This window comes from Bos indicus x Bos taurus, chromosome 13 (genome assembly GCF_003369695.1).
Source record: "Bos indicus x Bos taurus breed Angus x Brahman F1 hybrid chromosome 13, Bos_hybrid_MaternalHap_v2.0, whole genome shotgun sequence".
Lineage (NCBI taxonomy): Eukaryota > Metazoa > Chordata > Mammalia > Artiodactyla > Bovidae > Bos > Bos indicus x Bos taurus.
In genome coordinates, this window is record NC_040088.1 from 83262926 (window position 1) to 83274315 (window position 11390).

The 11390-nt window shown below is 39.0% G+C and overlaps 1 long non-coding RNA gene across 1 annotated transcript; it reads left to right on the forward strand.

The window, feature by feature from the left end:
* Positions 1 to 790: 790 nt before the first annotated feature.
* LOC113902841 lies at positions 791 to 7946 on the forward strand. Its single transcript, XR_003513928.1, has 3 exons — positions 791 to 822; positions 6712 to 6745; positions 7877 to 7946. It is a non-coding gene; the product is annotated as an uncharacterized LOC113902841 (long non-coding RNA).
* Positions 7947 to 11390: the final 3444 nt, after the last annotated feature.

Below are 11390 nucleotides of genomic sequence, written 5' to 3' on the forward strand. Positions count from 1 at the left end.
AAGGTGCCTGTGTGTAAGAAAGGTTTTATATATAGTATTTCATTTTTAGTGCCTAGCACATGCTTGTCCACATCATTAACTGACACCATGACTATTTGTATTCCCATTATTATCAATATTTTTGATTTAAACCTGCAAGTAGCCTTTCCTTAACCCAACCTCTAGCTGACTTTGAAGCTGAATATATCAGACTAAGGAGGAAATAGGGAATTTAACCCTTAAATAGTCATCTGCCTCAGATAAGTGACCTCAGCATCATTTCTTTTCCATCAAGGACTTTATTATTATTTTTAAAAAACATTTATTTATTTGGATACATGGGGTCCTAGTTGTGGGAACTCTTAGTTGCAGCATATGGGATCAAGTTCCCTGACCAGGGATGGAACCTAGGCCCCCTGCATTGGGAGCCTGGAGTCTTATCCACTGGCCCACCAGGGAAGTCCCCATCAAGGACTTTTGAAATAGTAAGTGCTGCTACATGGCATCCCAGTGGGATAGGAGGCTTCTTTTCTGTCCCTTCATTTTAGCATTGGAGGTAATTTGCAAAGATGAACACTTGAGCCTGTAAATGGTCAGTTCTTCATGAAAGGGCAAGACATTCAGTTGGTAAAGCATATCAAATTAACTGTTTTAAGTAAGTCAACTCAACTTCCTGAGGCTGAAGTCATCTCTCTGTTGTTTTAGAACAGCCCTCATGCTTGCTGTCAAGTATGAATCAACAAATGTCGTCAGACTTCTTCTTCAACCATGTGCTGACATCTTTTCTCAAGATGTTTTTGGGTGGACTACAGAAGAATATGCTGTTATTAGTGGTTTTAATATGTAACTGTTCACATTAAAATGCCAGTTCTCACTAAACTGCAGCCAAAAATAATTTTAACTGTTAACTTTCTATGTGACCAGTGAGAGTTCCAGTTTGGTGCAGGCAGTTTGGAGAATGGTGGTGAGATGTTCCCCCTCAAGAGCTGAAAGCCAAGCAAAGGCCAATTAGTGACTCTTGGCTGTGGGCTCGGGGTGCTTTATCTCAGGACATGTAGACCTTGATCCTTAGAAAGCTTGACATTAGCTATTTCATTCCAAGTGTGACCCCTTGATATGGCGTATGAACAGTGTCACAGTTGTGATATTTCTAACTAGTTCTTTGGGTCTTGAAATATTTATTTCAGCAGCAAATCCTGTTTTCCCTTGAGGGCTTGCCTCTCTATACACTTCTGCTTGAATTTTCCAAGAACCTGGAGGATTCCCTAAGATCAACAAAATAGTCCTCTTCCACAAGTCATTTGAGGGGAGAAAATAGTTCCTTCTCATCATTCTATTCCTTGCATTGATTCTACTGCTGCAGCACTGCTGCTACAGCTGGTCTTGACAGGGTCTGCTTGGCAGCTGGATCTGCAGTCTGGATGTGGCTCTATAAAGACCTTCAATAAAATCATTTTAAAAGGAAAAAAAAAAAAAACCTTCATCCTGCAGTGGGCTCATGATTAACCTTTGCTCCCAGGCCGCCCCTCTGGGTCCAGGTTCCCCAGCCTTTAAGGTGATGCACATCTCGACTTCAGAGTGAGAGCTCCTTTCTTCTCATATGTATGCTTGTCACTCAGTCACTGCTGCAAACAAAGCTCCAGCACCCGGTTTGGGCAGCTGGGCTGCCTAGCTTTCGCCCTCACTCAGAGACCTTATGTGGAGCCCACGTGGAAGCCTAGATCTTCATGATAAGGTGCTCTTGAGGCTCTTATTTATCTTTTCTTCTAGCAGATGTCAGTGGGGACCATTTTAGGCTGTCAGAGAGGGTCAAGTGCTCTTGCAGGGATTGAGCAGACTTCCCTTTCTCCTTTGTATCTAGACTTGAACCTCAAGGTGGCTTTCTGTCCTGTGGGGGCACCTTTTCTTAGGTCACAGGTTCCCTGTCATCCTTCCCAGAGTAGTGGGTGCCAGCTTGTCTGAGATTCCCTAATTATGCTTGGCCCCTCATGGGATCCATTTCTGTAATAATGAAAATCTTCCAACGGATTTCTGTCTGCCTCCAACTTAAATGTTTTCAGAATCTGCCCCTTAAGGAACCCATTCAACATAAATCCCTAAATCTCAAGTAAGATAGTTGAAATTCAGAGAGGTAAGCCCTGTCTAGAACTCTCAAGTACCCACTGTAAGAGTAGGGATATGTCTTCCAAGTGAATTGGAGAGGAACATGGAGATTAAACATCATTGTCAGAAAGATCTGCTGGTTCAGAGTTTGAGTAGGTAGAGAAGGAAGAGTGGTGGTCCAGGCCAGGTCTTGATTGTGATTAGTTTTCTGCTCTTGGTGTAATTATCTGCAATAATGGGGGTTCATTATGTTCTCTAATGCAGTGAATTCATATGTTGTAAATAAATTTAGGTACACATTATCTAAAAGCTGAGATTCCCTAAATTACAAACAACAAAGAACAGCTAATCACCAGAATTAATAACAGTTTCATACAACACTTGAATGTTAGATGCATGAAAAAGCACACATTGGGATTTACTTGGAATTCCAAAGTAGTTACAGCAATAAAGTTGAAGATGGAATTATTCCACTCTTTGTTTCTGCAAGCATTTTGGGGGTATATTATCTCATTACATCCTATTAATCCTCTTTTGAAATAAGATAGTAATATCCCAGTTGTGTAGAGGAAGGACTTTGAACTGAAGAGAAACAACTCCTCCAGGAACAAAGAGCAGTTGGTTATAGAGGTAGGATTTGCAAGCTCGAGAGATTTTTCATATGCCAAGCTAAATCTAGTTAATTATTGGAGCTGTACTGCCCTGAGATCAGGACTACTTCATTTTCCTTTTCTTTCTCCTTTCAGTTCAGTTCAGTTGCTCAGTTGTGTTTGACTCTTTGGGACCCCATGAACTGCAGCACGCCCAGCCTCCCTGTCCATCACCAACTCCCAGAGTTTACCCTAAATCATGTCCATTGAGTCGGTAATGCCATCCAACCATCTCATCCTCTGTTGTCCCATTCTCCTCCTGCCTTCAATCTTTTCCAGCATCAGGGTCTTTTCAAATGAGTCTGCTCTTCGCATCAGGTGGCCAAAATATTGGAGTTTCAGCTTCAACATCAGTCCTTCCAATGAACACCCAGGACTCATTTCCTTTAGGATGGACTGGTTGGATCTCCTTGCAGTCCAAGGGACTCTCAAGTATCTTTTCCAAGACTGCAGTTCAGAAGCATCAATTCTCCTGTGCTCAGCTTTCTTTATAGTCCAACTCTCACATCCGTACATGACTACTGGAAAAACCATAACCTTGATTAGATGGACCTATGTTGAGAAAGTAATATCTCTGCTTTTGAATATGCTAAGTTGGTCTAACTTGCTTCCCATGGAGTAAGCATCTTTTAATTTCATGGCTGCAGTCACCATCTGCAGTGATTTGGGAGCCCAAAAAAAACAAAGTCATTCACTGTTTCCCCATCTATTTGCCATGAAGTGATGGGACCAGATGCCATGATCTTCGTTTTCTGAATGTTGAGCTTTAAGCCAACTTTTTCACTCTCTTCTTTCACTTTCATCAAGAGGCTTTTTAGTTTTTCACTTTCTGCCGTAAGGGTGGTGTCATCTGCATATCTGAGGTTATTGATATTTCTCCTGGCAATCTTGATTCCAGCTTGTGCTTCATCCTGCCCAGTGTTTCTCATGATGCACTCTGCGTATAAATTAAATAAGCAGAGTGAAAATATACCTTTACTTTTTCCTTTACTACATGCTAAATATAAGTTTATAGAACTTAGAAACTTGAAATGTATATGACAATTGAAGTTTTGATATTATCTCTGACATTGTCTGAAATGATCTAAGAATTTGATAGTTGTTTTTCGTATCAGTGTTAAAATATTATTTATCACATTTTTAATACATAGCTTTTGCCAACTGATTTCTGAATATAAAGAAAAGAGATCTAAAACTTCTCCTGAAAATAGCAACCCAGGTACGTCATCTGATACCGAATTACTCTCGGTGATTCTACCATAGATAAAGTAGGAATGAGGAAGTTTCAATAATGAAAGAACTATGACAAAAGTAGTGTAAATTGCATGTGAATTTCATTTTTTAATTAATTTCTTTATACTCTAGTATTCAGAATTCTTTAACAAGTTAATTGTAATTGATTTAACATCAAAGACAGTACTATTTGAAAAGAAATCCATCTCTTTAATATGGCCCCTAAAGTCCTATATTAGATCTTTGTGTAAATCAGAAAAAAAAATTAAGTGAGTATGATGTATATTTCATCTATAGTCATAATACAGCAGATTGGATGCCTTATGAAAGTGAACTTTCATTTTTAGAAATGGTTTGCATTTAGTGAATGATGGCTCAGATGGTAAAGCGCCTGTCTACAATGCAGGAGACCCGGGTTCGATCCCTGGGTCGGGAAGATCCCCTGGAGAAGGAAATGGCAATCCACTCCAGTATTATTGCCTGGAAAATCCCAAGGACAGAGGAGTCTGGTAGGCTACAGTCCATGGGGTCGCAAAGAGGCGGACAGGACTGAGTGACTTGACTTTCACTGTGTAGTGATTAGTCTCACTAAAATAGTTACCATCATTAAAACTGGGAACTTAAATAATCCCTTCCTGGTAGGATAAGAAATGATAAACAATAACTGCAAAGCTGAGGCAGTGTGCAGCATAGTAGTGAGAGATTATTTCTGAAAGATACCTACCAATTGTACAGAAGGCAGAAAAGCAATGCCTGGTTGAGAACCAGTTATTTTGCCTGTTGTACCAAGCAGGTCTAGATTACCAACTTCTTTCCTTACAGATCCAGAGAGAGTGAGATAGGTTGACTTCATTAGGATCGGATATTTTCTTTTGTGTGTTGGCCAATTGTCATGAGAGTATAGTTTTGTAAGAACAAGATATTCTCTTGCCATCAGTTAAAAGATTATCATAAAAGATATTCTTGGGACTTGGGACAACTTGGGAATCTGCAGGTTCTAATAAAAGCACAAAAATACTTTGCATTAACAAAAACAGCATTAGGTCCACTGGATGTGGCATCTAGCACATTGTACAGGGTATCCAAGGATACCTTTAACTGAGTAGACCTCTGTCTAATCAAAGGGTGCTTCCCAGGTGGCTCAGTAGTAAAGAATCCACCTGCCAATGCAGGAGATACGGCTTGATCCCTGTGTCGGGAAGATCCCATGGAGAAGAAAATGGCAACACACTCCTATACTCTTGCTTGGGAAATCCCATGGACAGAAGGGCCTGGTTAGCTGTAGTCCATGGGATCACAAGAGTCAGACACGATTTGGTGACTGAACCACAAAAACGTCTATCAAAGAACTGTAGGTTGGTTTACTACACTAGTCAGAGGAGATACAGAGATGACAGTGTCTTGGTCTTCAATACGCTCAGAATAGAGTTTTTCTCTGGTTAATTTCTGTATTTTTCTAAATAAATTTTCAAAGAAAACATGCTTATTTATTTGTTCATTTGTTCACTAAACAGATACATTTCAAGTGTCTTTTATGTACTAAGCATTGTTCTGATGTCACAGGGTGAAAACATTTAAAAATCACTGCCCCTGCTCTCCTTGCTCAAGCTTGCAGTGCTCCTCTCCCCGTGGAGTCACTGCATGTGTGTCATCCCTCCAGCATCAGATCATGACGACCCTGGGAAATGTCCAACAGCACCAGAGTCCATGGTTCCCTCCATCCCTCCCTCCCTCCCCTAGTTCATCAGTTTAGGGTGTGATGATATATGCTTTCCAAGCTTAAAAAGCATGATTTCTATAAATATTTGCCATATAATGGGAAGGACTGATATAATTATATCCTTCACTAGTAAACAGCACTCTTTGGACCATCCTGATCTGTGTGGTCCAGATACTCTTGAGTAATGGGAGGAGATAGTCTCAAGAGATTCTTTTTGAACATGTTAGTATGTATGTGTATACACACACACACATAGAAGCTGAACTTTTTAAAAAAGTTTTAAAAATGTTTTCTAAAAAGTTCCATATATATTTATGGAACTTTTTAAAAAAGTTCAGCTTCTGTGTACCCTACTTCATGCTCACCACTACAAAGTCTAGTCCCCATTCTCACCACTGAATTTAGCCCCTTTACCCATTTGCTCACCCCCACCTGCCTTTCAAGAGATTATCCTTACTAAACCTGGAATCACTACATATTTCATACTTCTCTTGCCTTTGGAAAGAGGGCCAGGAAGAGAAGACTTTTGTTTCCAGTGTTTTACCTTGCTCTGAGGTCCAGTGCCTTTGACCAAGCTTCCCTGTGATAGGGCGTTTTCATTGTGAACTGAAGATCCAGAGTAGTCATGTCCCAGCAAGACACCTATAGTCTCTGTTCAGTCCTCCAGGCAATAGAAATCCAGAAATACCACGCTGTTTAAGTGTGCTATTGTCAGCTTATAGTAGTTATTGTATTAATGGTATAGTATCATTTTCTGTCAGTCTCCTGGAGTTTGGTTAGGTCATTGTAAACAGCAATTCTTTTCTTTGTTGTTTTGTTTTGCATTTGATGACTATAAAGGTGAAGAGTGATTCTTAGGCATTAGTGGCCTACCAGTATAGTACAACCACTGTTCCCTTCCTCTAGTGTGGCCTCCAGGTGTGGTTTGAAAGGAATGCTTTTAAACAAAGCCTCAGTCTTGAGATTTTAATATTCTGTATTTTTCTTCCATTGATTTAAAATGTATCTTGCTTTTTTCTTTAATAGTGGATGAGAGTTCTGAAGAGGACTCTTCAAGGAGGTAGGATTTTATGGATGTTTTAAATTATATGTTTAACTAAGGGAAAATGGACAAGAGAAACTAATGGTTGTTGAGTGTTCTACTCTGGGTTAGACACTGCATTATGTGCTTAACATTTGTGACCTCATAGAGTCATCACAGCAGCTTTGTAAAGTAGCTGTGTCCTACTTTTACTTAATTAGGCAACTGTGGTTTCAGGAGGTTAATGAATTGACCCTGGTTTAAATGAGCTGACCTGTAATTTGACAATTGGCCTTCCTTACTCTCATGTACACTCCCATGGCCCTCAGCAGAGACTCAGAAGTTCCCATGTAGCATATAATTTAAAGATATCAATTAGTTTTTTGGCTTGTGTACATTTTAATTTTCGACATTGTGGGGAAACTCCTTGTACTCCCTTAGAGTAAAGGAGAGAAGTGGTGCCATCTCAGTAAGTGGTATCCCTGCTGATGGACCAATACTCCCATTTTGGATGGACTCAGATTTGTCTCTGAACCTTGAAAAGAAAATGGAGAAGGAAAAGCCTATTCTTCCACTTTGTTTTAAGTCATCAGGTTTATTCCAGTTTGGACAAACAAGAATTATTTCAATCCATCAACTGAATTTTCAGTTCAGCTATTAGAACTTTTAGTGAAAAATTATTTTTAGGCTCTGCTGATACATTGGCTGTCACTCTCTGTTATGGAAACTAAGAATGAGTGTTAACTACATATTTCATAGGTTGGGAGAGATGAATGCAGAAATAGGTAACGAAAAACTTTCCTGGAGACTTCCCTGGGGGTGCAGTGGTTAAGATGGTTAGTAAGACATCTTCCAGTGTAGGCAGTGTGGGTTTGATACTTGGTCAGAGAAGCTAAGATCTCACATGACCCAGGGTCAGACAGCCAAAACATAAAATAGAAGCACCATTGGAACTATTTCAGTAAAGACTTTAAAAGTGGTCCACATCAAGAAATCTTTAAAAAAAAAATTTTTTTTTAAGCTGTTTTAAAACAGGCTAATTGTATTCAGGCCAAATTGTCAATAAAGTTCATTTAATATATAGACAAACTTTAACTTGTTTTTTTTTTTTTTTTCTTTTGTTCAATGACATGAGCTCACTCATTTTTATTGTATGTTTTTGCTTTAAAGGTTTCCCAACAAACCTGGCATTGATTTAGGGCCTACATCAAATGATGAAGTCTTAGATTTTAAAACCAAGGTGAAGTGTTCTGTTGTGAAATTAGTTTTCCTGCTCTGAAATTAGTTTCATGTAGTGTTTACTCTTATGATTAGACAGTGGAAGTGACAAATAGATTCAAGGGATTAGATCTGATAAACAGAGTGCCTGAAGAACTATGGATGGAGATTCGTGACATTGTATAAGAGGCAGTTATCAAGACCATCCCCAAGAAAAAGAAAAGCAAAAAGGCAAAATGGTTGTCTGAGGAGGCCTTCTAAATACCTGAGGAAAGAAGAGAAGCAAAAGGCAAAGGAGAAATGGAAAGATATACCCATTTGAATGCAGAGTTCCAAAGAATAGCAAAGAGAGATAAGAAAGCCTTTCTCAGTGATGAATGCAAAGAAATTGAGGAAACAATAGAATGGGAAAGGCTAGAGATCTCTTGAAGAAAATTAGAGATACCATGGGGACATTTCATGCAAAGAAGGACACCATAAATTACGAAATGGTATGGACCTAAGAGAAGCAGAAAATATTAAGATGAGGTGGCAAGAATACACAGAACTCTACAAAAAAGATCTTTATAATCCAGATAACCAGGATGGTGTTATCACTCACCTAGAGCCAAACATCTTGGAATGCGAAGTCAAGAAGGCCTTAAGAAGCATCACTATTACCAAAGCTAGTGGAGGTAATGGAATTGCAGTTGAGCTATTTCAAATCCTCAAAGATGATGCTGTGAAAGTGCTGCACTCAATATGCCAGCAAATCTGGAAAACTCATCAGTGGCCACAGGACTGGAAAAGGTCAGTTTTCCTTCCAATCCCAAAGAAAGGCAATGCCAAAGAACGTTCAAACTACCACATAATTTCACACATCTCACATGCTAGCAAAGTAATGCTCAAAATTTTCCAAGCCAGGCTTCAAGAGTATGTGAACCATGAACTTCAGATGTTCAAGCTGGATTTAGAAAAGGCAGAGGAACAAGAGATGGGAATATCAGACCATGTGACCTGCCTCCGGAGAAATCTGTATACAGGACAAGAAGCAACAGTTAGAACTGGATATGGAACAGTAGACTGGTTCCAAATCAGGAAAGGAGTACATCAAGGATATAAATTGTCACCCTGCTTATTTTACTTATATGCAGAGGACATCATGCGAAATGCCAGGCTGGATGAAGCACAAGCTGGAATCAAGATAGCTAGAAGAAATATCAATAACTTCAGATATGCAGATAACACCATCATGATGGCAGAAATTGAAGAACTAAAGAACTTTTGATGAAAATGAAAGAGGAGAGTGAAAAAGTTGACTTACAACAAAACATTCAGAAAACTAAGATCATGGCATCTGATCCCATCACTTCATGGCAAATAGATGGGGAAACAATGGAAACGGTGACAGACTTCTTTTGGGGGGCTTCAAAATCACTGCAGATGGTGACTGCAGCCATGAAATTAAAGGACGCTTGCTCCTTGGATGAAAAGCTATGCACAACCTAGACAGCAGATTGAAAAGCAGGGACATTACTTTGCCAGCAAAGTTCTGTCTAGTCTAAGCTATGGTTTTTATAGTAGTCACGTATGGATGTGAGAGTTGGACTATAAAGCAGGCTGAGCACCGAATAATTGCTGCTTTTGAACTGTGGTATTGGAGAAGACTCTTCAGATTCCCTTGGACTGCAAGGAGATCTAATTAGTCCATTCTAAAGGAAATCAGTCCTGAATAGTCATTGAAAGGACTGATGCTGAAGCTGAAACTCCAATAGTTTGGTGATGCGAAGAATCGACTCATTGGAAAATACCAGTTCTGGGAAAGTTTGAAGGCTGGAGAAGGGGACGACAGAGGATGAGATGGTTGGATGGCATCCCCGACTCCATGGACCAGAGTTTGTAAAACCTCTGGGAGTTGGTGATGAACAGGGAAGCCTGGTGTACTGCAGTCCATGGGATTGCAGAGAGTTGCACACAACTGTGCAACTGAACTGAGCTGAACTGATGTTGATATTTTCATAAAATTTGAAGAACAGTGTAGATGCATAAAAATATATTAATAAAATCATATGAAATGGAGGCTTTGCTCATAGTATATCCTTAATAATACTGATATGTTACTGATCTATTGTATATAAAGTCTAAATATATGTGTTTCTCCACATACCTTATTATACTTTTTTTTTTCTGTAAAGTTTGTTCTTGACTAGGAATGCCTCATTTTTTCCTTTCTTCTTCCTCTTCTACCTTTTAAAAAAAATTTTTATATTTACTGTTAACCTAATTTTTCCTTGCAGAACACATTTCTTCAGTGTCTGTTCTTTCACTCCATCTCTCTCTGTCTCTCTTTTTTTTAAATTTTATTTTATTTTTAAACTTTACATAATTGTATTAGTTTTGCCAAACATCAAAATGAATCCATTTGTGAACATGTTTGCTTATGGCTTTCTACTTAGAGTGTGGCTTTCATTCATAATCATTGCCCTATGGGTTTAACCTTGTTTTTTCCCTGTTTCATGGAAGCAGCTGAATTTTTTCCCCTGTTTCACTGGTCTCTAGCTGTTTTACAAACAGAATAGAAGTAGCTTGTTGTGTTTGCAGTTCTAGCCCATTTAAATAAGGTTCTGTTAAAACCTAAACTTTCATATTTCCCTTCACAAGTGATAATCCATGTATATATTAATCATGGAAGCAAATTTCAAAATATAGCAATTAATTTAAATGTATTAGATTTTCAATAGTGCTCTAAACTACGGGGATAAATTATTACTCTAGAACATTTTGGTAGAGAAAGTAATCTAGTGGGTGTCCTAGTATTTGTATAGCAGTCAATTAGGGGTAAGGAGAGGAACATCTGGGGCTTCTGATGTCATCTGTCATAATCCTTTCCCCATGAGCAGGTCAGTCAGTGAAAGAACTGGGATTTGAATCCACATCTGAATGACTCCAGAGCCTGTGCTCTTTGTGTAAGATCATAGAGGAATGGGGGATGTTATAATTCTTTTATTCAGGTTGATACTTGTTATATTCTTCAAGCTCTTATTTTCTTCTCCAGCATGTCCTGAAGTCAAAGTTAACGAAGCTAATGAAGGCTTCTCAGCAATCCAAGAGAAACAGTAAGTTATTTGAAGACTGTCCTGGTGTTATTCCTTGATTTGAAATGACACATGTTCTCATGTACTGTCTCTTTTTTTCACTGTACTAAAAGCAAAATGTGGCATTTTGAGACCAGAGAGTACAACTTTCTCTCAGGACAATAATTCTGATAGTAACATTGAAGATGTGGTTGAAACATTTCCCAAACCATCACCCTGGTTTGAGGGCATTTGTCATCCTGCCTTCCCATCGCCTGAGCCTGTTTCAAAACTTCTCAAGTCTGTAGCAGGCCTTGGTCGTACAAAGGTAAGTTGTTCCGTTTGTAACTCTTCTTTCCCTGTATTTGTTCACATATCAGTCCCCTGATCCTTATGGTGACAAAAAGGATCCC